The 18,687-nt window shown below is 35.3% G+C and overlaps 1 long non-coding RNA gene across 1 annotated transcript in view; it reads left to right on the top strand.

Moving 5' to 3' along the window:
* The window catches only part of LOC145992599 (uncharacterized), a 499,068-nt gene that overhangs the window by 136,370 nt on the left and 344,011 nt on the right, over nucleotides 1–18,687 (top strand). The window lies entirely within an intron of this gene.

The following is an 18,687-nucleotide window of genomic DNA, read 5'->3' as shown; positions in this document are numbered from 1 at the left end:
GGATAAGATCCAATTGCATTTTAGTGTTCAAAAACATTGCGGCCCATGCTAGGCCCGGGGCACTGTAAAAATACACTGGGTCCAGTCCATAATTTTGCATTGAAGATTTTCTGAATGCTTGCAATACATCAGCTGAGAGAGTGACATCAAGTTTCAAATAAGCCATGTGGTAATCACCAAATGTCTTGCATTTTAAACTCTTCCACATCAATTTGGCATGGTGATAATCTTCATCACTGATTCCAGATCCTCTGATTTTGCTGTAAAATGCTTCTTGCGGTGGCAGGGAACACTCATCAAATTTAGAAAAATCTGTGACATAATCATATGGATATACACCCTTCCGCCTAATTAATTTCAGGTCCAGATTTGGAAACGAGGCACGTGTGATTTTCAAGTCATCATCAGATAATTGAGAGGCCAGTGTAGCCAGGCTAGCAGATAAAAATCTGTAAGAATCAAGAAATCTTAATTGAATAGGAACACCATCAACTTTAATTATCTTGCTAATAGATATATATTTTTCATCATTTTCAGCTAAAATATTTAAATTCTGCTTCTCAAACCCCTCGTACCTAATCAGATGATGGAAATCATAATTGGATGCTCCATGGCAAAATATGGGGATGAATCTTGGTCTCTTGATCTTAATATTACAGCTATTACACAGGGCCATTAAGAATTTACCATCTGTATGAGAATGGTGTTTCACCTTGATATTTGCATCTGAAAATTCAGAATCACATACCGGGCATTTTTCTGCATTGTTGAAATCTTCAATCTGTTCCTCTGTTAAAGGCAACATAGGTTTTGATATTAATAAGATGTTAGATGCTATGTCACGGCATACATTTTCTATTATATGTGCAAATATTTTGATGGCATTTGGTCCCTTGTATGAATATTCTTTAATAACAACACCATCCCGTATAACCACACAACAAAAGCTGGAAGGCTCATGTTGCTGGTATGGTGTAGTTGAGGATTCTTCTGGATCTGGGCTACAGAATGCAATAGGTTTGAGGTTCGATTCGAAATCACAGACAATATATGCTGGGTGTTCCAACAAGGCTTCATACTTTTTGAATTTGCAATTTTCACTTGGATTAGGCATCACCATATGAACAGGTTTATGGTTCCCACAGTATTTCAGATGCTCAATTAACTTGTTTTTAGCAATTTCTGCATTCTCTTCCCGAACCCCCTTCACCATTTTTCTACCATCAATTACAGCTAAGCATCTTCTGCACAACTTAAATATGTTTTTATATTTATCTAGTTGCGTTCTCACTAAAGCTTGAAGATTATGTATTAGAGTGTAATGGTATGTATCATCTCCTTCAATTAAGAGCAGATCAATCGGAATTGCAGATTCATCATCAATCGTACTGATTCTGAGAGGTGCTATCGGGCAATTGCCAGTAGAACAAATAAATACATTAATAGATAATTGTTTGCCATTGATATGCTTGGCCTTTTTTTCAAATTTATCAATATTCTGAACTGACATTGGATATTCCAAACCCTCCATTGCATCGTCAAAAAGATGTTCATGCTGTTTGTAATAAGTTATTCTCTCAGGATTTCTTGAAACTGGATACAAAGCAGCTAATATACACCACAAAAAGCATTTCGCGTCGGCATTTTTTATATTGACCACGGCTCTTTTGTTTTTGATATTTGTAGGTAATAGCATATATGTAGATCCTTGTAATGGGCTGAATTCAGAAATATTAACATAGAGCTTGTGTGATGAACCGCATAGGCTCCATCCTGACTCTTTTGCTGCAAATTCAGAGTGTTTGATGTTCAGTTGATTTATCAAGCTGCTTATTATTGTGTCTGAATTTGCATTTGAATATACAGGTACAGTTTCTGTTATGTGGGGCTGTGTAAATTTTGTGCCATTTGGCTTCTTATATTGTACAAACAATTTGAGGGACAGTTTATAAGAGCCATTTTGTGCATTAAGAATTGCCTGCAGATCAGAATTTATACTGTTCAAGAAATTCTCAATGCCACATCTTGGCTCTGATACAAACCGGTAATCCCTTAATTGTCCGTTAAAACTGCTACGGATGGGTGCATGGCGTGGCTGCTTTGCAGGTCCAGCATTAACAGGTGCTTCATGCTTCCTTTTCAGACCAGATGTAGATGGTTGTGAGGGCAATGTTGATGACTGTACATAAAAATTACACTTATGCCATTTGTAATATGCCTTGCTTAATATTTTATGGCATCTTGGACATATTTTCATGGCCTTTCTGCATTTCCTAGGCTTACAAATATGCCAGTGCCTAGCCCAATGAGAACTAGATATATTTTTATTACACTGATTGCAATATTTTTGTTTTGGCATTTTTTCTTGTTGTTTATTATATAAGATTTTCTGGGCTTCAATTCAAAACTTTATACTTAATAAAAATATCAGTTGGGTTCAGCAGTTAATGGCTGAGCTGGTGCTTTTATACCCAAACAACAGCAGTAACTAGGTTTTGGTGATAGTTTTGCTGATGTACAACACACTTCACCAGGTTTAAAACCTCATCTCTATATCAACTAAATACAATTCAAAATCCAATTTTGAATTGTGCAATAAATATTCTGTAAGTCTCACTTGTGTTTATATTAACAGAACAAGACAAAACCAGAATTGTATTCAGGATTGCATGTTTTCATACAAAAAAGCCATATTTTTGACAAGTTTATAAACAACAATCATACAGACATAACTTTTATACACATGGCCGAATCTGTCTGAGCAGAGGAGAAAGAAGGTTTTCAGATCTGGGAGTTGTATATCAACTATTCTCAAAATCTCACTTGTGGACATATTATTTTGCCACATGTTTTCAATCTTAAATATTCAAACACAGAGGCCCCTTGATTACAAAGCAATAATACCAACACTTTGCTGTCAGAGAGGCCCCAGACACTCTACCAGCTTTGAAACCTCAACTGTTTATCAACTAGCAGTTAATATCTTATGTATGGGCAGTTGTATATATTTCAATCTTATATCAGGACTCAAACCCAAAGCCCCTGATTACAATGCCACAATATTAACACATCTCCAAATGGAATATATCCATATTTTACTGGGTTCTGAGACCCTTATACAGACAAAATTGGATTTTGAACTGTGATAATATTCTCCCAAGTCTTGCCTATGTTCATATTATCAGAATAGAATTGCTTTCAGCATGAGGGGGGTACAGTTCATTGCCACTGTGTGAAAATATGTACTTTTATCTCAATAATCTTTGTTGCACTTTCCTTGTTACAGACATGTTGCACGCACAGAAAGATTAATGCCCCCCCTTCAGTGAATCATACAGAAAAATCATTAATGTTCCCTTCTAGCGTGTCTCTTGCGTGTCTTGCCGGCACGCAAGCAATTAATTATGCTTACCTGCTCTTACACTTTTTACCAGGTTTTCAGATCTGGGAGTTGTATATCAACTATTCTCAAAATCTCACTTGTGGAATGCCACATGTTTTCAATCTTAAATATTTTATGAGGACTCGAACCCGGAGCCTTTTGCTTACAAGACAACAATATTAACATTTTGCCATCAGGGGAGGCTTCACATTTTATGAGGACTTAAACCCAAACCTCCACACCTGAAGAATTGGGGTTTAAGCCCCTCTTGCCATTGTTTTAAGTATGGGTAAATCTATCTGTTGAGCCCTCGCCTTTTCTACACTTATAATTCAGAATTTCTTAAACATCAGAGCATATCACACCTGAAAAATTGGGGTATAGGTCCCTTTTGGCTTTGTTTTAAGTGTAAGCAAATCAGATTGTTCAATCAAATAGCCTCGCCTTTTCTACACTTGTAAGTGGTGCTGTCCCCCCCACCAACCCCACTACTTACAGTGCAGATTTTTCTTCTCTAGTCTAACTTTCAGCTGGCCCCTGTGACCGAGTGGTTAGCGCTTTGCGCTGCAACGCCAAATTTCCCTGGTTCGAATCGCGCGTGGGCTTGGTATATTGTGGATGTCCATTCATCAATTTCATCATTTCATCACTCATCCCCATCTTTGCAAATTAGCGAAGAGGCCCAAAACGCGAAGTAAATTAAATTTATATCAACCAATCATTCTAACTTTCATGAAAACATCAAAACAGCACAAACCGTCATACTTGAAAACTGTAATATTGATAATCTAACTGATATTCATGTACAATTAACATTTACTATTAATTTGTTTTGTAAACACACTTTTAGAAGAAATGAAAAAGAAGGAAATATTTGTAACATTCAATTGGCAGATTCAGCCCACACATTGCAAACACGATAAACATTTCATTAAAACAGCCATGTTACAGTGATTTTCGTATTTAGAATACCAATGAAGTAAGCTGAATACAAATGTTTATGTAATCTCTGAACAGAATCTTTTTTAAGTTGATGTCACTCTTTTTTAATGCATGTTTTCTAACTATGACCTTAATCATCTGCGTCCATGATCTTAAGGATAATGAGAAAGTCGGAAGGCACTAAAGACTTAACCAAAGCAGGCAAAAAAGCCCAGAATGGTAATAACGTTTTCATTAATGAAGACAATTGTTTGGTACTGTGTTAGTTCATTTCATTTTTTAAATTTAATTGCGCACCATGTGTCGCCCTTGTCGAATCTGAGCCTGTACTTTTGTAATCCAGCATTGCAATATATGATCGTACCACTGGTAGGTACTTGCGGACCTCCTGGAGAGAAACTGAAGCTAACGCGCAGTGCGCTCTCCCTAACGACGGGTATCAGAACTTACCAACAGTGCTCAGAAAACTACCGGTGCTCCGTCAAGCATGGTGAAGGGTGACGGCCGTAAGTGGGATTGCTCTGGATATAAAATTATCTTCTCTGAGCTCGTACATTAATCATTGCCATTCACAAGAATCGAAGTTACTGGAAGAGATAAGTTGTTATTTTAGATATGAAAAATTAATTATTTTCTGAATTCGTTCGGCATTCGAAAAATATTGAAAAAGCTATGCTATTTTCAAAATTAATTATATTATGTTGATGTCGTTAAAGACTTGGATAAAACATGTCGGATTTCTAGCCCTTGGAAACGGAGGTTTCTAGTGACGTGTAAAATGGACATTTTCACTCTTAAAAGTACCTATGGCTATATCTCGTACGCTCGCCGACGTGGTTCGCTTATTTGGAAAGTTTTTAAAGTAACGTTATGTGTGTACGAGCAAATATATTCAAAATACTGTTGTATTTTTTCTTAATAATAATCAAGGGGTTCCGGGTTCGATACCCGGTGGAGGCACATAGTGGTTTTGGATCCCACTTTAAACTGTATGTCCTTTCCCGATTAGCCTTACTGTGTACAAATTGAAAAAACAAATACCAAATCAAACCAATCTTAATAATATACTGAGTAAGTAATAAGCATTTCAAGATAATCAGTTACATGTTTTATCTAAACAAATTCAATAGCTACACTAAGATGGAAAAGCAATATTTACGTATTTTCTCATTTTAAGAGCCCCTGAAATAAATTGTGACGCTAATATTTTGAAATACGAAAAGTCTAGTACATTTCAATTATCATATAAACAAGAATGATATAAACATTTATTTAAAACACGCACCATGTAGATAATATTCTCCCATTGATACGTAATTGTATCTGGGTCGAAACTCCTATTATGTAAATGTCACCCTTGATTCAGGCACCGTTTCTAACCATGAGTTCTTTCATCTGTGTGTTACTGATCTGTGAGAAATATAATGTATCTCGACAATTAAGAATTGAAGCAAAGAATGTTTGCTGCAAAAAATTCCTGTGGCAAAATTTTGCTATTGACATGAGAAAGGACATTTTTACCCTTAACAATGGCCGATTAAGTGATTTCTTAGTTATGTTGGCCTTTTGGGACAATCTCATGGGGGTCGTAATAGGTGTTTCTTGCGTTAGGGGCCTCTTTCATGGAGAACATTTATGTCAGTGAGTGAGTGTTGGGTTTGGGGCTATATATATATATATATATATATATATATATATATATATATATACATACATACATACATACATACATACATATATATATATATATATATATATATATATATATATATATTGGACTCGAGTACATTCGTCGTGGACTTTGGCTTAATCTTATACGCTCACATGCCTGACCTTCGGACACCTTGTGGGCGCAACCACATTATTGATGGGGTTCCTCAATGATCTTAGTGACTTTAAATATCTGCATGTCGTATTGGATGAAGGGGAACAAGTGTATAAGTTTGCTAATTTGAAAGTTTAGAAAATAAGTTTATGCGTGTACTCTAATATTCTACAAATATTCAACATATTATTGTCTATTTTCAGAATAATAAACTTGGTAAATATTGTCCGTTTCAAAATTTTTAGATTCGTTTCATATAAACGATTTGAATAGCGACACTATATTAGAAAAACAGTTTTTACATATTCACATTCTTAAACTTAATTTAAAAATAATTGTTTTCCTTCAGTTCGTGCTCTAGTTGACGTGGTTCGTTTATTTGGAAAGTTTTGAATATAACTATGAAATGTATACGGGCTCCAATATCTTACAGATATACAAAATATTCACAATTGACTATGTTCTTAATAATAAAGTGAGTAAGCAATAACCGTTTCAAGATAGTTAGTTATATTTCTTGTACAAACGAATTAAATAGACACATTACATTGAAAAAGCAATAATTACGTCTTTTGTCATTTTCACATTTGTAAACATAATTGATAAATAGTTGTTTTCCGTCATTCCCATGAAATTTCTATATCTCCTCTGTAATAAATTTTGATGCTCATCTTTTGAAATTCGAAAAGTGTAGCATAATTCCTTACAGTAGTTTTCAGGGTAAAAATAAACTTTATTTACGTTCCCTACCAACTTGGGGCGCAGAGCTAACTTCCTCCTTTTTTCTCTCCTTTTTATATATTTCGCTGAAATCCAGGTATAACAAGAAACAAAAGTTCATGAAAGATACTCTCTTCTTCTTCATATTTGCTCTTTGGCACCGCCTCCCTCTTTACCAGTCCTAAGTTTCTATCGTCGTGTTCGAGGAGGAAGAACACGGTCCTGTTATTGGTCATCACTGACGGGAGCTCCGTCCATCCAGAACGGCAGCCATATAACTTTTCCCCCTTTCCCCCTTTCCCTCTGACTCAGATGAAACCTCCAGCAAAATTGAAATATGTTTTTTGTAGCTAGACTCCTCGGGTGAAAATTTTATGACGAATTGCACTTCCCTCGCAGTTCTCATCATCGAGGTCACTTCGGTGTTCAGGTTACACTTCAGCTTCGCGCTAGCGGAAGAGTCTCCGAGAGAGAGAATTTGATAACACCGTCCCTTCCATCATGTGTCGTGATGGAGGCGGAATTTGCTACAGATGAACTTTAAACTCAGGTGGTTTCAAGACTGAATTTCTAGCCTCAAACCGAGGTGTTATTAAGAACCTCTTCAAGGGCGCTTACTTTATGCAATTTGTTACTCTTTCCTTCAGAATTTTCAAAAGTTTCACGAATGAAATTAATTACTTCTTTCAGATTAATTCCCTGTTAATTTTCGTAAACTAGGTAATAGCGAGTGATTGTGTCTATATTTGTATCTCCCACACGTCATAGAATCTAGTTGAAAGCTTATATACGAAGGGAACGTGTTTTCCAGGTTCTTTGTAGGGGTGAGGAAATGGTCGAACAACATAAACCCGGCAAATTGTGACTTCCCATGCCAAATCCTATACCTTTTCTCCCGGCCCGGCGTCATTATGTTTCGTTTACGGATCCGTTGATATATTTTGAATTCCCAAGGCGACCATAAAGAGTAGTTTTTTTTGTATACACTGTTAGGCTAAAAACTCAAAAGACGATCTAGGCGATACAGTTGTCATGGGCCAAGTGTTCTCTTACGCGGCGAGCATTTTGCTAAGTGAAAAGAAAATACACGGCATGCTATAGCATGACGTAGACTACTTTTCACTCTTTTCTGTTTAACGCAATGTTTTATATATTTCTTTTTTTGTTCTCAGATCAGTACACTTACTTTAAAAACAGCCAGGCAATATTTTCTAATTAATTAAACCAGATTGGCTTCACTTTTGAATTTACATATTTCCTAAGAGAGACAAATGAGCCCCGCCCTATTTTGCCAACTGTTTTCAGACCGGTCAAGGCAACCACCCGAGATGTTTATGGTTTGCTTTGAGCAAAGTAGAGCCAAAATATGCATTTGAGAACAACTTCAACTTTGACCCTTCAAAAGCCTGTCATTTTAGTGCACGAACTCACTATTTCTCTACGTTTCGCGGCTGTTTTATTGCAGTGACGAACTAAAAGAGCGACCAAAAGGCTCTGAAAAGTGAGTGTCAAAAACGTACTTTTCAGGTACGCATGCTCCAGCGTTGTAACTTTCTAAACATGTCAAGGTTTCTGTATTGTGAGCTTTGTAAACCTAATGCTGCTTTGCTTCCTTCGTGACCTTTTGTAAACCTAATGTTTCCTCTTTTTTCGGGAACATTTTTCTTTAGGTTTCCATATCGTGATCTTTCTGTAAATCCCACAACCTCTCATTTTCTGTATTGCGAGTTGTAAACTCTAGCAAAACAAATATATTTGTTTCTGGCCCCAAGAAACCCTACAGAGGACCTCCGTAAATGCATGCAACATGTATACTAACGATTGTAGAATTATTTGATGTTGTATTTTATTTTGATATATATAGAGTTTATTGTGAGATATGTTAATTATTTTTCTTGAGGAAGATGGATGGAGAATATGTTACAAATAAAGATGCATGCTTCTTTCTAGTGTGTGTGTGTGCTTGTTGTTCAGTAACTGAAACCAGAAAGCATTATTTCGTGCTATAATGCAAATTCTTATTGTAACTGATTATCTCGTGATATAGTGCAAAATTTCTATTGTAACTGGTGTAACTGATTATCTTGCACTATAACGGACTAAAAGAGCTAGAAAGAGGCTCTGAAAAAGTGAGTGTCAAAAACGTACTTTCAAGTACTCATGCTCCAGTAATGTAACTTTCTAAAACCATGTTTCTATATCGTGAGCTATGTAAACCTAATTTTGCGAGAGTTTTTTTGCTTTCCTTATATTTGTGATGTCAAAAAAGGAAATGATTTCTGAGTATCAGAAACGTTGATTGATATAGTCGTTTTGGAAGGTGTTGTGCTGTGTTTTAGGTCGACCGTTTCCAGGGGATGTGATTGTGTTGGCGCCGATGTTATGATACTATTGTTTCGACCTATGTACTTTACTGTTACGGTAATACAGAGGTTAATCTTCTACCGTTAGCCTTACTCATTTGGAAGCACTCAGGAAGAGAAGTAAAGCACGACGGACGGCACCTGGTTCGCGTGAATTATTTTCACCTCAGGCAGGAAGAGAAAAATTCACCTGGCGTTTTTTTTCCGTGCCGCACATATCGTTCGTCGCCAGCTGCTTTTTCTGAACAATGAAATAAGAAGCGCGAGTTTTCTAGGTCGCGGCATTCAAAATCGCATCAGGATGATTTTCAACACAGACAGGAAGTAGTCAGGTGCTCACGTATCTGACGATTGTTTCAGCGACCAGGCTCTCTTGCTCGCTTTTCCCACACGGTGGCAGCTTGCTTTGCGCAAATGGGAAAAAGAAAGCATCGTGGAAAGATTTATTCGAGCAAATGCCACGATTGGTTGTTGGTTGTGTTTCTTTTTCTGGGTCACGTGAAGAGGAGTGAGAATTGATTGTTGTCAGGTGTTTAGTCTATCGGTAGCACTCCACAGCACCAGATCAAATGATGTCTGCTGCTTCGATGCCGCCGAAGGAAAGAGCAAGCAAAAGCAGAAGACATCACGACTGGCTGTTGGTTTTTTTCTCTCCGGGTTAAATGGGGCTTCATGCAAGGAACTTGGTATACTAAAAGTAGTGGTATTTGTGGTATTATAAAATCGAGAAAGGATGAGGTCTTGCCTGTACTAAAATTAGGCTAAGATGCCTATACAATCTTATTGCTCAAGTGTCCTCCTCTATCAAATTTAAGATTTTTGTACAAGAAAAGTTTTTGAGAAAGGATGACCCCCCTCTTAGATTGATTTGGCTACAGCTGTATCTGTCAGATTGTTATTCATAAGCTTGTTAAAAATATGTCCCTCTCGACACTGTTTTGGCTTCACTTAAAACTAATCCAATAAGCTTATAAGAGTTTTTTGATTACACAGTAATACACTGTAATATAATCTTATATACTTGTTCAAAATATTTTTGTATTATTATGTTAATATGTTGACCTGGAATGTTCGGAATATTTTAATTTAGAATCGGGCTCAACTGATATACCTAATACTAAGACAATGTAATATGCAGAGGTCTTCTAGAATTGCTCTGTTTGGTTTCGCGTGGGTATTTTTTTGTCCTAAATTTATTATATACAATTTCTTGGGGTTCAAATCAAAATTCCATACTTAATAAAAGACAGATTGTAAAAACTAATAGCCCACAAGCACAAAGATAGAATAAGTATTGATCCACAGAAGCAGTGACCTACAAAATCACAATTGCATGTCTGCACGGGCATAGAAAGGCAATGACCTAATAGCGTGTGTTATGTATCGATCTTGTATATCGCTGTATCTACCAAACAGAGAAACTCAACAAAATAAAAATACCCACGCCAAACCACACAGGAGAAACTCAACCAGATAAAAATACCTACACGAAACCAAACAGGAGAAACTCAACAAAATAAAAATACCTACGCGAAACCAAACAGGAGAAACTCAACAAAATAAAAATACCCACGCGAAACCAAACTGAGAAACTCAACAAAAATAAAAATACCCACGCGAAACCAAACTGAGCGACTCAACAAAAATAAAAATACCTACGCGAAACCAAACAGGAGAAACTCAACAAAATAAAAATGCCCACACACTAAATATTTACGATAAGTATACAAAACATATTGCTAAAGCCAATTGATATTTTATATTAAATATAGAGTTTTAATTTAAACCCCAAGAAATCTTATATAATAAACTAATAATAAAAAAATATTAACATATTAAATATACAAAGCATATTATTAAACACAATTAATATTTTATATCAAGAATAAAGTTTTAATTTAAACCCCCAAGAAATCTTATATAATAAATTAATAACAAAAATGCCAAATCAAAAATTTTGTAATCAATGCAATAAAAATATATCTAGCCCTAATTGGGCTAGGCACCAAAAGAATTGTGATCCAAAAAATGTAGAACACTTACAAAAATATACCCAAAATGCCATAGAAAATATAGCATGGAATATTTCATATATAAACATAAAAATGCTTGTTATGAACAACCTTCTACATCTTCATCTGGTCTAAAAATAAAACTTGACATACCTGTTAATCATAAACCAGCAAAGCAGCCACGCTATGCAATTATTCATAGCAGTTTTAATAACCAACTAAAAGATTACCGTTTTATATCAGAGCGAAGATGTGATATTAAGAATTTTTTAAACAATATAAATCCTGATATGCAAGCTATTCTAAATAAACAAAATAGCTCTTATAAATTGTCTTTCAAATTATTAAACAATATAAGAAACCAAATGGCACAAAATTTACACAGCCCCACATAACAGAAACAGTAGCTATATATTCAAATACAAATTTAGACAAAATAATAAGCAGGTTAATAGAGCAATTGAATATTAAACATTCTGAGTTTGCTGCTAAAGAATCAGGATGGAGTTTATGTGGAACTCCACACAAGTTATATATTAATATTTCTGAATTTAGCCCACTACAAGGTTCTACATATCTGCCATTACCTGCCAATATCAAAAACAAAAAAGCCGTGGTTAACATAGAAAATAATGATGAGAAATGCTTTTTGTGGTGTATTTTAGCTGCTTTGTTTCCAGTTTTAAATTATCCAAAGAGAATAAGTTATTATAAACAACATGAACATAATTTTGATGACGCTATGGAGGGCTTAGAATATCCAATGTCTGTTCAAAATATTGATAAATTTGAAAAAAAGGCAAGAGATATCCATGGTAAACCATTATCTATCAATGTATTTATTTCTTCTACTGGTGCTGGGAATTGCTTGATAGAACCTCTCAGAATTAGTACACTTGATGATGATTTTGCTGTTCCGATTGATTTTTTTTAATTGAAAGGGATGGCACACACCATTATACTCTAATACGCAGTCTTGAAGCTTTAGTAAGAAAACAACTAGACAAATCTAATACAATATGCAAGTTGTGACGAAGATGTTTAAGTGTATTTGATGGTAGAAAAATAATAAATGGGGTTCATGAAGAAAATGCTGAAATTGCTAAAATAATTTTTGTTGAACATTTAAAATACTGTGGCAACCATAAACCTGTTCATATGGTTATGCCTAATCCAAATGAAAATGCCAAATTCAAAAAATTTGAAGCCTTGTTAGATCACCCAGCATATATACTTTGTGATTTTGAATCAAACCTCAAACCACTTGCATTCTGCAGCCCAGATCCTGATGAATCTACAAGTACATCATACCAATTACATGAAACTTCTAGTTTTTGTTATATAGTAATACGGTATGGTGTTGCTAGTGAACCACACTTATAAATGGGACCAGATACTATCAAAGAATTTGCACATAGAATAGAAAATGAGTGTTATGACATAGCATCTAATATCTTATTAAAATCAAAACCTATGATGCTTTAAACGAAAAATCAAACTAAAAATTTCAATATTGCAAAAAAATGCTCGGTATGTGATTTTAAATTTTCAAATACAAATATCAAGGTAAAACACCATTCCCATACAAATGGTAAATTCTTAATGGCTCTGTGTAATAGTTGTAATATTAAGATCCAGAGACCACAATTTGTCCCGATATTTTGCCATGGTGCATCTAATTATGATTTTCATCATCTGATCAGGTACGAGGGGTTTGACAAGCAGAATTTAAATATTTTAGCACAAAATGATGAGAAATATATGGCTATTATCAAAATAATTAAAGTTAATGGTGTTCCTATTCACTTAAGATTTCTTGATTCATACAGAATTCTGTCGGCTAGCTGGGCTATTCTGGCCAGTCAATTATCTGAAGATCAATTTAAAATTACTTGTGACACGTTTCCAAATCAGGACTTGAAATTAATTAGGCGAAAAGGTGTATACCCATATGACTATGTTACAGATTTTTCTAAATTTGATGGGTGTGCCCTGCCACCAAAACAAGAGTTCTACAGTAAACTCAGGGCATCCGAACTCACTGATGAAGATTATCACCATGCTCAGTTGATGTGGGAGAACTTAAAATGCCAGACACTTGGTGATTATCATAGGGAATACTTAAAACTTGATGTAAATCTCTTAGCCGATATACTTCAGGCATTTAGAAAATCTTCAATAGGAAATTATAAACTGGATCCAATCTATTTCTACAGTGCTCCAGGCCCAGCATGATCTGCAATGTTTTTGAATACTAAAATGCAATTGAATTTAATCCAAGATCAGGATATGTATCTGTTTATGGAACAATGTATAAGAAGAGGCATGGTGCAATGTTCTCAAAGATATGCCAGAGCTAATAACAAATATATTCCCAATTATGATCCAGCACTGCCATCAAGTTATATATTTTATGTGGATGAAAACAGCTTGTATGGGCATGCTATGATGGATAAACTGCCATATGCAGGGCTTGAGTGGGTTGAAAATTTTAGTATTGAAAATCTTTAGGAATTTGATGACAGTTACTATGGTTTATTTTTAGAGGTTGATCTGACAATTCCTGATAATTTACACAACAGGTTTTCTGATCTGCCCCCAATTTCTGAGGTTAAGTGTTCATCCGGCTCTAAACAAAGGAAGCTAATGATGACTCTTGAGCCAAAACAGGGTTAAGTAATATATTACAAGAACATTCAGTTCCTGATGCATCACGGTGTTAAAGTAACCAATGTTGGCAAAGTCTTGAGGTTCAGGAACTCAAGAAGGTTGAAGTCATATATTGATACGAACACCGAGCTTCGAACATCTGCAGTAAGCCAATTTGAAAAAACTTTGGTTAAATTAATGGTCAATTCAGTGTGGCAAAACTGTAGAAAATGTTAGAAAGCATAGTGATGTTAAATTAGTTAGCGACCCCAGCTAGAGCAAAAAAATTGGTGGCAAAGCCTAATTTCAATTATAGAAGAATTTATGATGAAAATATGACACTTTTTAATATGAGAAAAAAAACAAAGATTAAGTTTGATAAACCTATTTATGTAGGGGCTGTGATATTAGAATTGGCCAAATTACATATGTTAAAGCTATATTATGATGTGATGAAACCTTTTTATGGTAATAATATAAAATTGATGTACATGGATACAGATAGTTTTAATCTTGATATTCAAACATAAGATGTTTATAAAGATATATCATAGCCTGAATTGTTTAAATATTTTGATACTAGTGAACATACAAAGATTCAACCCCACAACAAAAAGGTGCGTGGCAAGTTAAAAGATGAGACCCTTGGCGATGTTATTGTACGATTTGCTGGGTTAAGGGCCAAGATGTATAGTTTGAAACATGTAGTGGTGCTGTTACTAAAAAAGCCAAGGGTATTAGTAGAGAAACTGTAGACAAAAAGCTCAGATTTGAAGATTACAAAAATTGTCTCAAGTCACAGAGTTTAATCAGAAAATCAGAACGCAGAATCCAGAGTGTGGATCACTTGTTGACCACAAATGATCTAAGAAAAATAGCTCTAGACCCACATGATGATAAGAGATGCATTTTATCATGTGGCATACATACTCTACCATGGGGGCATTGTGACTTAAGAAGTGGCAATCAATGCCCAATCACAAAGCGTAATTTGAAATAAATAAACATTCCAATGAACTTATTTGGATTCAAAAATCAAGCTATTATGGACTTGCCAACACCAGCACCTTCTTCTAATATACAATCTATAATATCTAAACTAAGTGGTTTGTTAATTATTCATCTAAATAGCATACTTACAGATGTTGATGATAAAACAGGTAAAACATTATACATATTTAACAATAATTTAAACCATTACCAATTACCTATAGGTGGTCAATTACAATTTATTACAACTCCCGAGAGCGATGTTAAGGTTTCAGTAGGGAGAAATATTTATAGAATTAAGCACTCAAACATGATTTCTGGCACTGTATATACTGTCTCTGCCGGTGACTGTTTATATATTGAGGTCCCGGGATATTATGACAAGCTTATACCTTTTTTATAGAATTAAGAATTAGATATTTTATAATAAATAACCACTAAAACAAAACAAAAAAATGCCTAATGATATATTTGGCCATACAAGACATGAAGATCACAGTGGGGAGATTCTGATGCTTGATGTCAGAGTCAAAAAATTAAGAAATGATTTACAAGATTTACAAACCACACTCAATGCCAGTATTCAACTAGAAATTACTAATTTACAATAACAATGCATGGACCCTCTTCTTAAAATTGATTCAGAACTTAAATTATTGCTTCAAAAATATACTGACTTGGCTACATTGGATAATTTTCAAAGTTTAGAGAAGGCTGTAGCAGCTCTTCAAGCCAAATTAAAGACTCAGACTACCAACTCTGAGCAATTGAAACAACAACTTGAAGAGCAGATTGGTAGTGTCCAGACACAGCTCCAAACAATTGTCAAAAGCATAAAGTCACAAGAAGATTTTGATCTAGTCATTTCCACTCTAAAAGAACAAATTCAATCACTACAAATACCTAATTTAGACCCTTTGAACAATAACATAGCCGAGATTAAAGAAAAAATTGAGACACTTGAAACTTTTATGAACAACCTACCATATTATGATGCTCTGAGAGCTATAACTCGTTGTGTTGCCAACATCAAACTGCAACTTGAAACATATGAAGATTTTGGAAAAATTCAGAGTACCATAACCTATCTTGAGGGTACCATAGCAGAAGTACAAAATGATCTGACAAATGTACAAGAAACTCTAGAATCTCACTTGCCTGGTATTGTAGACACTCTTGTCAGTGTTCAGCAACAGATCACCAAACTTGAAAACCTCAACATTTAATCTGAACTATCTCATTTTCTTCATTTGATCGATGATAACCAAACAAAACTTGAAATTTTACAACAATCAACACCTACTCAGGCAGACATATCCCTGCACCAAGATGCTATGCTTAGTGTGGCTGACGCTAGTGAATTAAATGCTGTGAAATTGGCACTTGAGTCTTTTCAGAATACTGTAGCAAATCTGCTTACATCTCAGGAACTTAAAAATATTAAGATAGCTGTGAATCGCATATTGAAATCTGAAGACATTAAGAATATCCAGAGAGATCAAACAGCTTACTCAGACAGTGGCCACTCTACCAACCAATGAACATATTAATGAACTTTATGCTCTGTTTGAGGATATCAGAAGACAAGTCCATGATCTTACAGCCCAAAGTTCAAAATTGGCTGTTGTTGAAAATCTACAGCAAATTGTAGCCAACATCAAGCAACAGCTAGATACCATGGAATCCAACCAAGCAAATGCTCTGTCTGTTTTTACCACGCTGCTTCAAGAGATTGTGCAACAATACAAAAAAACTTGCTGTAGACATAAGAATCAAACCAGGTCACGATGAGATTGTTATTACTATTGATGAGCAACTTGAATCTGTAATAAGTAGATTGCTTACAGCAGAAATAGAAATAACTGGACTAATTGAGAATCTTAAGCATACAGTAATTCTTGAATTGTACAGTATCCCCAACAAAGAATATAATTCACCATTTACACCAGGTGGTAAACTGTATATGCTGGCCCCTGCACAATTTTATTACCAGGTTTTTGTTGGGGGCACACTCAGTCCAATCAAGACCAAATATTGGTTAGAACCACAGTCTCACCACTATCCTACTTTATCAATAACTAATGCTGACAAAAACCAAAAGTTACCAGTGTAGAGTTAGAGGATTTTACAGACCCCAATACATTAGAGACAGCTTATGCTGAAGATGATGGTTCTCTTGAATTTAATATACAAATAGGAGACAAATTATGTTTAGAAAATCCTGTAGTATCAGCTGCTGAACACCCCATAGTTGCAATATTCTTGTTTACATACCATGTCTTGACAATTTATTGTTGATGAGCTACACAAACCAGCCAGACATAACTATAAGCGACTGTCAGTAGTTACAAATGGCGTAGATGATTTATGGCAGTGTGACTTGGTTGAGATGGTCTCTCATGGCGGACAGCTGAAGCATTTAGACAAGATCAACAATGGCTACAAGTATATACTTACTGTCATAGACACATTTTCAAAATTTGCCTGGGCTTTGCCGCTCAAATCTAAGACTGGAAAATGTGTTACAGAAGCCTTCAGGACAATTATTAATCATAGTGGAAGATCACCGCGCTATCTACAAACAGATAATGGCAAAGAATTCTTTAATTTGGTGTTCCAACAATTTATTAAAAGCCAGTCAATAAAACATTACTCGAGTTACAGTGATCTCAAGGCTTCTATTGTAGAAAGATTCAACACGATTCTAAAAAATCATATGTATAAACAATTTACCCTACAAGGTAATTATAAATGGCTTAATATCCTACCAGAACTTCTAGATAGATATAACAACTCAGTCCACACCACAATCAACATGAAGCCCTCTGAGGTAACTTCATCTGATGAGCAACAATTGATCAGCACTGTTTACTATCCTAGATATCAGCCAACAACCAAAAAAGCTAAATACAAGGTTGTTGATCAAGTAAGAATGAGTAAATATAAGCATTTATTGAAAAGAGGCTTTACCAGAAACTGGAGTACTGAATTATTTACAGTGGTTCAAGTTAAACCTGGGAACCGTAACACATATATAATAAAAGACCATCTAGGAGAAATTCTCAAAGGCAGGTTCTATGAAGAAGAACTCAGCAAAATTAAACAGCCTGACACATATCTTATAGAAAAAGTCATCCGCAGAAAAGGCAAGAAAATATTGGTCAAATAGCTAGGACTCCCAGAACACAGCTGGATCGAGGCAGACAAAGTGATACTATGAACACCTGGGATGTTATAAAGAGACTACCAGAGCCTGAACAGCAGACTAAGAGAAATGGCAAGCTGCTGCCTGATAATATTAGATGACTTATTGTTGGGACATCGGCTTGTGGTAAAACTACACTAATGATTGATAATTTTTTATTGGCACCCAACTGGTTAGACTGGATAAACAGGCATTTGTATGTCTTCTCTAAGAGCTTAGAACAATTAAAATATCAGCAGCTGATGAGGCTAAATGATGGACTGGATATAGCAATCAAGGGGTCCCGGGTTCAATACCCGGTCTAGGCACAAGTGAATCGGATCCTATTTTAAACTGTAGGTCCAGTCCCGATTTGCCTTACTGTGCAAAAAGTGGACTTAAAACATCAAATCAATCAATCAGTACTTCCACTAGATATCAAACACACACAACTCTCTTCCTTCTTTTTTCTTGCCTTCCTCTAACAATTTTAAAATTTGAAATATGCCCCGCCCACATATTTTCCTACCTACCAACAACGGCACACAGAAGAAATAAATATTCCAGCTACCAAGATGCATGCTCCAAATATATAAAGCGGAAAGAGACATGAAACACCT

Source organism: Lepisma saccharinum, chromosome 9, assembly GCF_977018435.1.
Source record: "Lepisma saccharinum chromosome 9, izLepSacc3.1, whole genome shotgun sequence".
NCBI lineage: Eukaryota > Metazoa > Arthropoda > Insecta > Zygentoma > Lepismatidae > Lepisma > Lepisma saccharinum.
This window is presented reverse-complemented; position numbering and strand designations above follow the sequence as displayed.